Source organism: Hordeum vulgare, chromosome 1H (genome assembly GCF_904849725.1).
Source record: "Hordeum vulgare subsp. vulgare chromosome 1H, MorexV3_pseudomolecules_assembly, whole genome shotgun sequence".
Classification (NCBI taxonomy): Eukaryota; Viridiplantae; Streptophyta; class Magnoliopsida; order Poales; family Poaceae; genus Hordeum; species Hordeum vulgare.
The window spans coordinates 466,730,968-466,745,664 of NC_058518.1; positions in this window are offsets into that span (position 1 = coordinate 466,730,968).

The window sequence follows — 14,697 nt, forward strand, 5'->3', positions numbered from 1 at the left end:
TGCCTCCCGAACCCGTAGGGTCTACACACTTAAGGTTCGATCACGCTAGGGTTATAGGGAATTGTTATACGAGGTTACTGAAGGTTGTTCGGAGTCCCGGATGAGATCCCAGACGTCACGAGGAGCTCCGGAATGGTCCAGAGGTAAAGATTGATATATAGGATGGATGGGTTTGGACGTCGGAAATGTTTCGGGCACCACCGACAAAGTACCGGGACCACCAGAAGGGTTCTGGAGGCCCACCGGGAGTGGCCACCAACCCAAGGAGGCTACATGGCCAAGTGTGAGAGGGAACCAGCCCCTGGGTGGGCTGGTGAGCCCCCCCCCCCCCACACGTGGCCCATGGCGCCTAAAAGGGGGAATGGGGGGAACCCTAGTGCAGGTGGGCCTAAGGCCCACCAGGGGGTGCGCCACCCCCTCCTCCCCTCCTAGTCGTCACACTTCTCCCCATCTAGGGCTGCGGCCCCCCTTCAAGGGGGAAACCCTAAAGGGGGTGCCACCCTCCCTTCCCCCTATACATAGTGGAGCTTTTGGCTGATTTGAGACACACGGAATCTCTCTCTCGGCGCATCCCTGCTTCTCCTCTTTCTCCTCTCCCACGGTGCTTGGCGAAGCCCTGCAGGGAGACCTCGTAGCTCCATCGCCACCACGCCGTCGTGATTCCGGAGCTCTCCCTCAACCTCTCCCTCCTCCTTGCTGGATCAAGGCGTGGGAGACTGTTGGGGAACGTCGCATGGGAAACAAAAAATTTCCTACGCGCACGAAGACCTATCATGGTGATGTCCATCTACGAGAGGGGATGTGTGATCTACGTACCCTTGTAGACCGTACAGCAGAAGCGTTAGTGAACGCGGTTGATGTAGTGGAACGTCCTCACGTCCCTCGATCCGCCCCGCGAACCGTCACGCGATCAGTCCCACGATCTAGTGTCGAACGGACGGCACCTCCGCGTTCAACACACGTACAGCTTGACGATGATCTCGGCCTTCTTGATCCAGCAAGAGAGACGGAGAGGTAGATGAGTTCTCCGGCAGCGTGACGGCGCTCCGGAGGTTGGTGGTGATATTATCTCAGCAGGGCTCCGCCCGAGCTCCGCAGAAACGCGATCTAGAGGAAAAACCGTGGAGGTATGTGGTCGGGCTGCCGTGGAAAAGTCGTCCCAAATCAGCCCTAAAACCTCCGTATATATAGGGGGAAGAGGGGGAGCCTTGCCTTGGGGCTCAAGAGGCCCGAAGGGGGTCGGCCGAGCCAAGGGGGGAAGGTCTCCCCTTCCAAACCGAATCCAACTTGGTTTGGAAGGTGGAGTCCTTCTTCCCTTTCCCACCTCCTCCTTTTTTCTTTTCTTTTCTCTTTGATTTTCTTCCTATGGCGCATAGGGCCTTCTGGGGCTGTCCCACCAGCCCACTAAGGGCTGGTGCGCCACCCCCAAGGCCTATGGGCTTCCCCGGGGTGGGTTGCCCCCCCGGTGAACACCCGGAACCCATTCGTCATTCCCGGTACATTCCCGGTAACTCCGAAAACCTTCCGGTAATCAAATGAGGTCATCCTATATATCAATCTTCGTTTTCGGACCATTCCGGAAACCCTCGTGACGTCTGTGATCTCATCCGGGACTCCGAACAACATTCGGTAACCAACCATATAACTCAAATACGCATAAAACAACGTCGAACCTTAAGTGTGCAGACCCTGCGGGTTCGAGAACTATGCAGACATGAACCGAGTGACTCCTCGGTCAATATCCAATAGCGGGACTTGGATGCCCATATTGGATCCCACATATTTTACGAAGATCTTATCGTTTGAACCTCAGTGCCAAGGATTCATATAATCCCGTATGTCATTCCCTTTGTCCTTCGGTATGTTACTTGCCCGAGATTCGATCGTTAGTATCCGCATACCTATTTCAATCTCGTTTACCGGCAAGTCTCTTTACTCGTTCCGTAATACAAGATCCCGCAACTTTAACTAAGTCACTTTGCTTGCAAGGCTTGTGTGTGATGTTGTATTACCGAGTGGGCCCCGAGATACCTCTCCGTCACGGAGTGACAAATCCCAGTCTCAATCCATACTAACTCAACGAACACCTTGGGATATACCTGTAGAGCATCTTTATAGTCACCCAGTTACGTTGCGACGTTTGATACACACAAAGCATTCCTCCGGTGTCAGTGAGTCATATGATCTCATGGTCATAGGAACAAATACTTGACACGCAGAAAACAGTAGCAACAAAATGACACGATCAACATGCTACGTCTATTAGTTTGGGTCTAGTCCATCACATGATTCTCCTAATGATGTGATCCCGTTATCAAGTGACAACCCTTGCCTATGGTCAGGAAACTTTGACCATCTTTGATCAACGAGCTAGTCAACTAGAGGTTTACCAGGGACAGTGTTTTTGTCTATGTATCCACACATGCACTGTGTTTCCAATCAATACAATTATAGCATGGATAATAAACGATTATCATGAACTAAGAAATATAATAATAACTAATTTATTATTGCCTCTAGGGCATATTTCCAACAGTCTCCCACTTGCACTAGAGTCAATAATCTAGCTCACATCACCATGTGATTCCAACGAATCCAACACCCATATAGTTATGGGCTCTGATCATGTCTTGCTCGTGAGAGAGGTTTTAGTCAACGGTTCTGAAACTTTCAGATCCGTGCGTTCTTTACAAATCTTTATGTCATCTTATAGATGCTGCTACTACGTGTTATTCGGAAATACTCCAAATATCTACTCTACTATATGAATCCGTTTCACTACTCATAGTTATTCGGATTAGTGTCAAAGCTTGCATCGACGTAACCCTTTACGACGAACTCTTCAACCACCTCCATAATTGAGAAAATTTCCTTAGTCCACTAGTTACTAAGGATAAAATTTGACCGCTGCTAGTGATTCAATCATGGATCATTTTCTGTACCTCTCAACAGACTTTGAGTCAAGGCACACATCAGGTGCGGTACCCAGCATGGCATACTTTAGAGTCTACGACTAAGGCATAGAAGACGACCTTCGTCTATTCTCTTTATTCTGCCGTGGTCGGGTTTTGAGTCTTACTCAAATTCACACCTTACAACGCAACCAAGAACTCCTTCTTTGCTGATCTATTTTGAACTCCTTCAAAACTTGTCAAGGCATGCATCTCGTTGAAACTTCCATTAAGCGCTTTCGATCTATCTCCATAGATCTTTGATGCTCAACGTTCAAGTAGCTAAATCCAGGTATTCCTTTGAAAACTCCTTTCAAACAACCTTGTATGCTTTACAGAAATACTACATTACTTCTGATCCACAATATGTCAACCACATATACTTATCAGAAATTCTATAGTGCTCCCACTCACTTCTTTGGAAATACAAGTTTCTCATAAACCTTGTACAAACCCAAAACCCTTGATCATCTCATCAAAGTGTATATTCCAACTCCGAGATGCTTGCACCAGTCCATTTAAGGATCGCTGGAGCTTGCATACTTGCTAGTATCTTTAGGATCGACAAAACCTCATGGTTGTATCTCATACAATGTTTGCTCAAGGAAACCATCGAGGCAACAATGTTTTGACATCCTACATGCAATATTTCATAAATAATGCAGCAACTACTAACATAATTCCAACAGACTTTTAGCATCGCTATGAGTGAGAAAGTCTCATCATAGTCAACTGTTTGATCTTGTCGGAAACATATTTGCGACAAGTCGAGCTTTTCTTAATAGTGACTTATCACTATCATCGTCTGTCTTCCTTTTAAAGATCCATCTTTACTCAATAGTCCTATGACCATCAAGTAGTTCTTCCAAAGTCTACACTTTGTTTTCATACATGGATCCTCTCTCGGATTTCATGGCTTCGAGCCATTTGTCGGAATCTGGGCCCACCATTGCTTTCCCCATAACTCGTAGGTTCATTGTTGCTCAACAACATGACCTCCAAGACAGGGTTACCGTACCACTCTGTAGTAGTACGCGACCTTGTCAACCTGCGAGGCTTGTAGTAACTTGATCCGATTCTCGATGATCACCATCATCAGCTTTCACTTCAATTGGTGTAGGCGCCACAGGAACAACTTCCTGCGCCCTGCTACACACTGGTCGAAGTGATGGTTCAATAACCTCATCAAGTTCTACCACCCTCCCACTCAATTATTTTGAGAGAAACCTTTCCTCGAGAAAGGATCCGTTTCTAGAAACAAACACTTTGCTTTCGGATCTGAGATAGGAGATGTACCCAACTGTTTTGGATATCCTATGAAGATGCATTTATCCGCTTTGGGTTCGAGCTTATCAGACTGAAACTTTTTCACATAAGTGTCGAAACCCCAAACTTTCAAGAAACGACAGTTTAGATTTCTCTAAACCTCAGTCTATACTGTGTCATCTCAACGGAAATACGTGGTGCCCTATTTAAAGTGAATGCGATTGTCTCTAATGCTTAATCCATAAACGATAGTGGTAATTCGATAAGAGACATCATAGCATGCACCATACCAAATAGTGTGTGGCTATGACGTTCAGACACATCATCACACTATGATGTTCTAGGTGGCATGAGCCGCGAAACAATTTCCACACTGTCTTAACTGCGTACCAAAACTCGTAACTCAGATATTCATTTCTATGATCATATCGTAGACAGTTTATCCTCTTGTTACGACGAACTTCACTCCGAAACAGAATTGAACTTTTCAATATTTCAGACTTGTGATTCATTAAGCAAATACTCTAGTATCTACTCAAATCGTCATTGAAGCAAGAACATAATGATATCCACTACGTGCCTCAGCACCCATTGGACTGCATACATCAAAATGTATCACTTCCAACAAGTTACTATCTTATTTCATCTCAATGAAAACAAGGCTTTGCTCATGTGGTATGATTTTCATGTCACTAGTGATTCAAAATCAAGTGAGTATAAAGATCCATCAGCATGGAGCCTCTTCATGCAATTTATACCAACATGACTCAAGCGGCAGTGCCACAAGTAAGTGGTACTATCATCATTACCTCGTATCTTTTGGCACCAATATCATGAACATGTGTAACACTACGATCGACATTCAATAAACCATTGAAGGTGATTATTCAAGAAAATAGAGCAACCATTATTCTCTTTAAATGAATAATCGTATTGCAATAAACATGATCCAATCATGTTCATGCTTAACGCAAGCACCAAATAACAATTATTTAGGTTTAACACCAATCCCGATGGTAGAGGGAGCGTGCGACGTTTGATCATATCAACCTTGGAAACACTTCCAACACGTATCGTCACCTCGCCTTTAGCTAGTCTCCGTTTATGCCGTAGCTTTCATTTCGTGTTACTAATCACTTAGCAACCGAACCGGTATCCAATACCCTCATGCTACTAGGAGTACTAGTAAAGTACACATCAACATCATGTATATCAAATATACTTCTTTCGACTTTTGCCAGCCTTCTTATCTACCAAGTATCTAGAATTGCTCCGCCTCAGTGACTGTTCCCCTCATTACAGAAGCACTTAGTCTCGGGTTTGGGTTTAATCTTGGGTCTCTTCATTAGTGCAGCAACTGTTTTGCCGTTTCACGAAGTATGCCTTCTAGCCCTTGCCTTTCTTGAAACTTAGTGGTTTTACAAACCATCAACTATTGATGCTCCTTCTTGATTTCTACTTTCGCAGTGTCAAACATCGCGAATCTCTCAAGGATCATTGTATCTATCCTTGATATGTTATAGTTCATCACGAAGCTCTCACAGCTTGGTGGCAGTGACTTTGGAGAACCATCACTATCTCATCTGGAAGATTAACTCCCACTTGATTCAAGTGAGTGTCGTACTCAGATAATCTGAGCACACGCTCAACGATTGAGCTTTTCTCCTTTACTTTGTGGACAAAGAATCTTGTCGGAGGTCTCGTACCTCTCAACAAGGGCACAAGCATGAAATCACAATTTCATCTCTTTAGAACATCACTTATGTTCCGTGACGTTTCAAAACGTCTTCGGCGCCTTGCTTCTAAGCCATTAAGTATTTTGCACTGAACTATCGTATAGTCATCAGAAACGTGTATGTCGGATGTTCACAGCATCCACAGACGACGCTCGAGGTGCAGCACACCGAGTGGTGCATTAAGGACATAAGCCTTCTGCACAGCAACGAGGACAATCCTCTGCAAAGTTTGCTACTATCAACTTTCAACTAAATTTTCTCTAGGAACATATAAAAACAGTAGAGCTATAGCGCAAGCTACATCGTAATTCGCAAAGACCATTAGACTATGTTCATGACAATTAGTTCAATTAATCATATTACTTAAGAACTCCCACTCAAAAAGTACATCTCTCTAGTCATTTGAGTGGTACATGATCCAAATCCACTATCTCAAGTCCGATCATCACGTGAGTTGAGAATAGTTTCAGTGGTAAGCATCTCTATGCTAATCATATCAACTATACGATTCATGCTCGACCTTTCGGTCTCATGTGTTCCGAGGCCATGTCTGCACATGCTAGGCTCGTCAAGCTTAACCCGAGTGTTCCGCGTGTGCAACTGTTTTGCACCCGTTGTATGTGAACGTTGAGTCTATCACACCCGATCATCACGTGGTGTCTCGAAACGAAGAACTGTCACAATGGTGGACAGTCGGGGAGAACATAATTTCATCTTGAAATTTTAGTGAGAGATCACCTCATAATGCTACCATCGTTCTAAGCAAGATAAGGTGCATAAAGGATTAACATCACATGCAATTCATAAGTGACATGATATGGCCATCATCATGCGCTTCTTGATCTCCATCACCAAAGCACCGGCACGATCTTCTTGTCACCGGCGTCACACCATGATCTCCATCATCATGATCTCCATCAACGTGTCGCCATCGGGGTTGTCGTGCTACTCATGCTATTACTACTAAAGCTACGTCCTAGCAATATAGTAAACGCATCTACAAGCACAAACGTTAGTTTAAAGACAACCCTATGGCTCCTGCCGGTTGCCGTACCATCGACGTGCAAGTCGATATTAACTATTACAACATGATCATCTCATACATCCAATATATCACATCACATCGTTGTCCATATCACATCACAAGCATACCCTGCAAAAACAAGTTAGACGTCCTCTAATTTTGTTGTTGCATGTTTTACGTGGTGACCATGGGTATCTAGTAGGATCGCATCTTACTTACGCAAACACCACAACGGAGATATATGAGTTGCTATTTAACCTCATCCAAGGACCTCCTCTGTCAAATCCGATTCAACTAAAGTTGGAGAAACTGACACTTGCCAGTCATCTTTGAGCAACGGGGTTACTCGTAGCGATGAAACCAGTCTCTCATAAGCATACGAGTAATGTCGGTACAAGCCGCTTCAATCCAACAATACCGCGGAATCAAGAAAAGACTAAGGAGGGCAGCAAAACGCACATCACCGCCCACAAAAACTTTTCTGTTCTACTCGAGAAGACATCTACGCATGAACCTAGCTCATGACGCCACTGTTGGGGAACGTCGCATGGGAAACAAAAAATTTCCTACGCGCACGAAGACCTACCATGGTGATGTCCATCTACGAGAGGGGATGTGTGATCTACGTACCCTTGTAGACCGTACAAGAGAAGCGTTAGTGAACGCGGTTGATGTAGTGGAACGTACTCATGTCCCTCGATCCGCCCCGCGAACCATCCCGCGATCAGTCCCACGATCTAGTGCCGAACGGACGACACCTCCACGTTCAGCACACGTAAAGCTTGACGATGATCTCGGCCTTCTTGATCCAGCAAGAGAGACGGAGAGGTAGATGAGTTCTCCGGCAGCGTGACGGCGCTCCAGAGGTTGGTGGTGATCTTATCTCAGTAGGGCTCCGCCCGAGCTCCGCAGAAACGCGATCTAGAGGAAAAACCGTGGAGGTATGTGGTCGGGCTGCTGTGGAAAAGTCGTCCCAAATCAGTCCTAAAACCTCCGTATATATAGGGGGAAGAGGGGGAGCCTTGCCTTGGGGCTCAAGAGGCCCCAAGGGGGTCGGCCGGGCCAAGGGGGGAAGGTCTCCCCTTCCAAACCGAATCCAACTTGGTTTGGAAGGTGGAGTCCTTCTTCCCTTTCCCACCTCCTCCTTTTATTTTCTTTTCTCTTTGATTTTCTTCCTATGGCGCATAGGGCCTTCTTGGGCTGTCCCACCAGCCCACTAAGGGCTGGTGCGCCACCCCCAAGGCCTATGGGCTTCCCCGGGGTGGGTTGCCCCCCGGTGAACACCCGGAACCCATTCGTCATTCCCGGTAACTCCGAAAACCTTCCGGTAATCAAATGAGGTCATCCTATATATCAATCTTCGTTTCCGGACCATTCTGGAAACCCTCGTGACGTCCGTGATCTCATCTGGGACTCCGAACAGCATTTTGTAACCAACCATATAACTCAAATACGCATAAAACAACGTCGAACCTTAAGTGTGCACACCCTGCGGGTTCGAGAACTATGCGGACGTGAACCGAGTGACTCCTCGGTCAATATCCAATAGCGGGACCTGGATGCCCATATTGGATCCCACATATTCTACGAAGATCTTATCGTTTGAACCTCAGTGCCAAGGATTCATATAATCTCGTATGTCATTCCCTTTGTCCTTCGGTATGTTACTTGCCCGAGATTCGATCGTCAGTATCCGCATACCTATTTCAATCTCGTTTACCGGCAAGTCTCTTTACTGGTTCCGTAATACAAGATCCCGCAACTTACACTAAGTCACTTTGCTTGCAAGGCTTGTGTGTGATGTTGTATTACCGAGTGGGCCCTGAGATACCTCTCCGTCACACGGAGTGACAAATCCCAGTCTCGATCCATACTAACTCAACGAACACCTTCGGAGATACCTGTAGAGCATCTTTATAGTCACCCAGTTACGTTGCGACGTTTGATACACACAAAGTATTCCTCCGGTGTCAGTGAGTCATATGATCTCATGGTCACAGGAACAAATACTTGGCACGCAGAAAACAGTAGCAACAAAATGACACGATCAACATGCTATGTCTATTAGTTTGGGTCTAGTCCATCACATGATTCTCCTAATGATGTGATCCCGTTATCAAGTGACAACACTTGCCTATGGTCAGGAAACCTTGACCATCTTTGATCAACGAGCTAGTCAACTAGAGGCTTACTAGGGACAGTGTTTTTGTCTATGTATCCACACATGCACTGTGTTTCCAATCAATACAATTATAGCATGGATAATAAACGATTATCATGAACTAATAAATATAATAATAACTAATTTATTATTGCCTCTAGGGCATATTTCCAACAGAGACGTCACCGGGCTGTACGTGTGTTGAACGCGGAGGTGTCGTGATTCGGCACATAGATCGGAACCGACCGCGACCTGAATCGCTGCGAGTATGACTCCATCGATCCCGTTGATAGTAAAGCTTCCGCTTAGTGATCTTCAAAGGTATGAAGATGCTCTAGAACCTCTCTCATTGCTGGTCTCTCCATAGATAGATCATTGTATGGCGTAGAATTTTTTTGAATTTGCTACGTTCCCCAACATCATCGTATTGCTTGAGTTTATCCCTTTACATCATGTCATCTTACTTAATGATTTACTCTGTTCTACATGAACTTAATACTCTAGATGCAGGCAGGAGTCGGTCGATGTCTGGAGTAATAGTAGTAGATGCATAATCGTTTCGGTCTACTTGATACGGACATGATGACTATATGCATAATCATTTTCTTGGATATCTTCATAATTATTTGCTTTTCTATCAATTGCTCGATAGTTATTTGTGCACCCACCATATTATTTTCCTTTATGAGAGAAGCCTCTAGTGAAACCTATGACCCGCGGGTCTATCTTCCTTATTATATTTTCAGATCTATAAACCAAAAATACCAAAAATACTTTGTTGTAATTTATTTAATTTAGTTTTACTTTCATATCTATCAATATTTTATATCTTTCTCTATCATATCTCATCCTTGCAAATAACTGTGAAGGGATTGACAACCCCTTTATAGCGTCGGGTGCAAGTGGTTGATTATTTGTGTAGGTACTACTATTGGAGCCTTGTTTGTTCCTCTTACTGGATTGATACCTTGGTTCTCAACAAACTGAGGGAAATACTTATCTACTTCGTTGCATCACCCTTTCCTCTTCAAGGGAAAACCAACGCGAACTCAAGAAATAGCAAGAAGGATTTCTGGCGTCGTTGCATGGGAGGATACATAGCAAGATTACAAAGTACCATCACAAACTCATCTCTTGCATTTACTTTATTTTCCGTTTGCCTCTTGTTTTCCTCTCCCCCACTTCTAAGAAGATTTTCAGAAAATACCAAAAAGATTTGCCTTTTTATTCGCCCTTTTTTTCATTCGTCTTTTTGTTTGCTTGCTTGTGTGCTAGATTGCTTGCTTTGTCACAATGTCTCAAGAGAATACCAAGTTATGTGATTTATCCACTTCTAATAATGATGATATTATTAGTACCGCGATTGCTCCCGCCACTAGTGCGGAATCTTGTGAAATTAATGCCGCTTTGCTCAATCTTGTTACGAAAGAACAATTTTCTGGCCTTCCTAGTGAAGATGCCGCATCCCATCTAAATACTTTAGTTGAGTTGTGTGATATGCAAAAGAAGAAATGTGTAGATAATGAAATTTTTAAATTAAAGCTATTTCCTTTCTCATTACGAGATCGTGCCAAAACTTGGTTTTCATCTTTACCTAAAAATAGTATTGATTCATGAAATAAGTGTAAAGATGCTTTTATTTCCAAGTACTTTCCACCCGCTAAGATTATCTCCCTTAGGAACGATATAATTATTTTTAAGCAACTTGATCATGAGCATGTTTCACAATCTTTGGAGAGGATGAAACTAATGACTAGGAGTTGCCCCGCGCATGGTTTGACCATATGGAGGATTATACAAAAAAATTTATGCGGGATTGAATTTTCCTTATAGAAATCTTTTAGATTCAGCCGCGGGTGGTACCTTTATGTAAATCACGTTAGGAGAAACTACTAAACTCCTAGACAATATTATGGTAAATTACTCTCAATGGCATACCGAAAGATCTCCTACTAGTAAAAAGTGCATGCTATGGAAGAAATAAATACTTTGAGTGGAAAGATGGTTGAATTAATGGAATTGTTTGCTAGTAAGAGTGCTCCTATTGATCACAATGATATGCCTTTGTCTTCTTTGATTGTAAATAATAATGAATCTATGGATGTGAATTTTTTTGGTAGGAACAATTTTGGCAATAACGCGTATAGAGGTAATTTCAATCCTAGGCCACCCTAGAAGTTACTCTAATAACTATGGTAATTCCTACAACAATTCGTATGGAAATTATAATAAGATTCCATCTGATCTTGAGAATAATATTAAAGAATTCATTAGATCTCAAAAAGGTTTCAATGCTATAATGAAGAAAAATTGCTCAAGATTGATGATTTGGCTAGGAACGTTGATAGAATTTCTCTTGAGATTTATTCTTTGAAAATTAGATCTATTCCACCCAAGCATGATACTAAAGGGTCTTTAAAATGTATGAGCATTCATATTGATGAGAGTAAAGAAAGAGCCGCTAGAATACGTGCTAAGCGTGAATGGCTTGAAAAGGTGTTTTCTCGTGATGATATTGATAAAGATCTAAAAGTGATTGGTGTGACACCTATTGAATCTTTGTTTTCTAGCATAATTGGGGCTGGAGATGAGTCAACTTTAGCTAAAAGGCTTCCCAATGATTCGGAGTTCATAGATCTTAGTCATAAGATTGATAAAAGTGGGATGGAAGAGGTCAAAACTTTAAATAGCAATGAGCCCACTCTTTCGGATTTCAAGGATTTTAATTATGATAGTTGCTCTTTAATTGATTGTGTTTCCTTGTTACAATCCATGTTAAATTCTCTACATGCTTATAGTCAAAATAAAGCCTTTCCTAAACATATTGTGGATGCCATGATGAAATCTTTTGAAGAGAAACTTGAGTTGGAAATTTCTATACCTAGAAAACGTTATGATGAGTGGGAACCTACCATTAAGATTAACATTAAAGATTATGAGTGTCATGCTTTATGTGTTTTGGGTGTTAGCGTTTCTACGATTCCGAAAACTTTATGTGATGTGTTAGGATTCCATGAATTTGATGATTGTTCCTTAAATTTGCATCTAGCGGACTCCACAGTTAAGAAACCTGCGGGAAGGATTAATGATGTTATTATTGTTGCTAATAGGAATTATGTGCCCGTAGATTTCATTGTTCTTGATATATAATGCAATCCTACATGTCCTATTATTCTTGGTAGACCCTTCCTTAGAACGATTGGTGCAATTATTGATATGAAGGAAGGTGATATTAGATTCGAATTACCATTAAGGAAAGGCATGTAGCACTTTCCTAGATAGAAAATAAGATTACCTTATGAATCTATTACGAGAGCTACCTATGGATTTCATACCAAAGATGATAATACCTAGATCTATTGCATTATGCCTAGCTAGGGGCGTTAAACAATAGCGCTTGTTGGGAGGCAACCCAATTTTATTTGTTTTGCTTTTGTTTCTGTTTTTGATTGCTGTACATTTTATTACCTCTTTAATAACTGTATTTTCTTATTTTAATTAGTGTTTGATCCAAGTAAGACCTTTGGGATGGTCTATGGTGTTTGCAAGTTGATTTTGCTGAAAAACAGAAACTTTTGCTCTCAGTCCAGGAATTTCATAAATTCGCTGGAACATGCTTTTGATCTGAATTTTTTACACGAGATTGTTTTAATAATTTCAAAGATTTTAATTTTCCAGAAGTTTTGGAGTTACATAAGTATTCGAAGTAAACAGCTTGCTACAGAGTGTTCTGTTTTTGACAGGTTCTGTTTTCTTTGTGTTATTTGCTTATTTTGATGAATCTATGGGTTGTATCGGGGGGTATGAACCATGTAGAAGTTAGAATACAATAAATATTACATCAAGATAAATAAAGAATGAGTTCACAACATTACCTAAGTGGTGATTTATCTTTCTTATACTAACAGATCCCATGAGTTTTCTGTTGAGTTTTGTGTTGTGAAGTTTTCAAGTTTTGGGTAAAGATTTGATGAACTATGGAATAAGGAGTGGCAAGAGCCTAAGCTTGGGGATGCCCAAGGTACCCCAAGTCATATTCAAGGATACCAAAGAGCCTAATCTTGGCGATGCCCCGGAAGGCATCCCCTCTTTCGTCTTCAATCCATCGGTAAATTTACTTGAGGCTATATTTTCATTCACCACATGATATGTGTTTTGCTTGGAGCGTCTTGTATGATATGAGTCTTTAATTTTTAGTTTGCCACAATCATCCTTGCTGCACACATCTTTTGATAGAGAGACACACACTGAATCGTGAATTTATTAGAATACCCTTTATGCTTCACTTATATCTTTTGAGCTAGGCAATGTTGCTCTAGTACTTCACTTATATCTTTTAGAGCACGGCGGTGTTTTGTTTTATAGAAATTATTAAACTCTCGTACTTCACTTATATTATTTTTAGATTTCTTTAAACAGCATGGTAATTGGTTTAGGTTATGAATTTAGTCCTAATATAATAGACATCCAATAGGGATATAATAAAAACTTTCATATTAAGTGCATTGAATATGATGAGAAGTTTGATTCCTGGCATATAGTTTTGAGATGTGAGGATGGTGATATGAGAGTCATGCTAGTAAGTAATTGTGAATTAGAAAAAAAAAATACTTGTGTTACAGCTTGTGATTCCCGTAGCATGCACGTATGGTGAACTGTTATGTGATGAAGTAGGAGCATGACTTGTTTAATGATTGTCAACCTTTGTGTGGAGGTTGGGATCGGGCGATGGTTAACTTCTACCAACCCTTCCCCTAGGAGCATGCGTCTAATACTTTGCTTCGATAACTAATAGGCTTTTGCAATAAGTATGTGAGTTCTTTATGACTAATGTTGAGTTCATGGATTATACGCACTCTCACCCTTCCACCTTTGCTAGCCTCTCTAGTACCGCGCAACTTTCATCGGTACATTAAATCCACCTTCCTCAAAGCAGCCACCATGTATTTTCCTCAAAATAGCCACCATACCTACCTAATATGGTATTTTCTAGCCATTCCGGGATATATTGCCATGCAACACCACTGTCCGTTTTATATGACACGCACCATCACTTCCATATTGCTCGTAGAGTCATACTTTGTTCTAGACATCGAGTTGTAATCTTTTGAGCTGTAAGTAAATAAAAGTGTGATGATTTGCAGTATTAGTGCATTATCCCGTGTGAGAAAAGGATGATGGAAGGTATGATTCCCTCACAAGTTGGGATGAGTCTCCAGACTTTACAAAAAAATAAAAGAGGCTAGCGAAGCCCATAAAAAAAAGAGGCCATGGAGGACCATTCAAAAAAGAGAAAAATGAGAGAAAGAGAGAAGGGAGAATGCTACTATCTTTTTCCACACTTGTGCTTCAAAGTAGCACCATGTTCTTCATAGAGAGTCTCCTATTTTGTCAGTTTCATATAACTAGTGGAATTACATTTTTGCACAACCACTTAGTTTTATTTTTGAGCTGTCATACACTTATAGCTCTAGTGCATTTGTTGCATGGCAATCCCTACTCACTCACATTAATATCTATTGGTGGGCATCTCCATAGCCCGCTGATATGCCTAGTTGA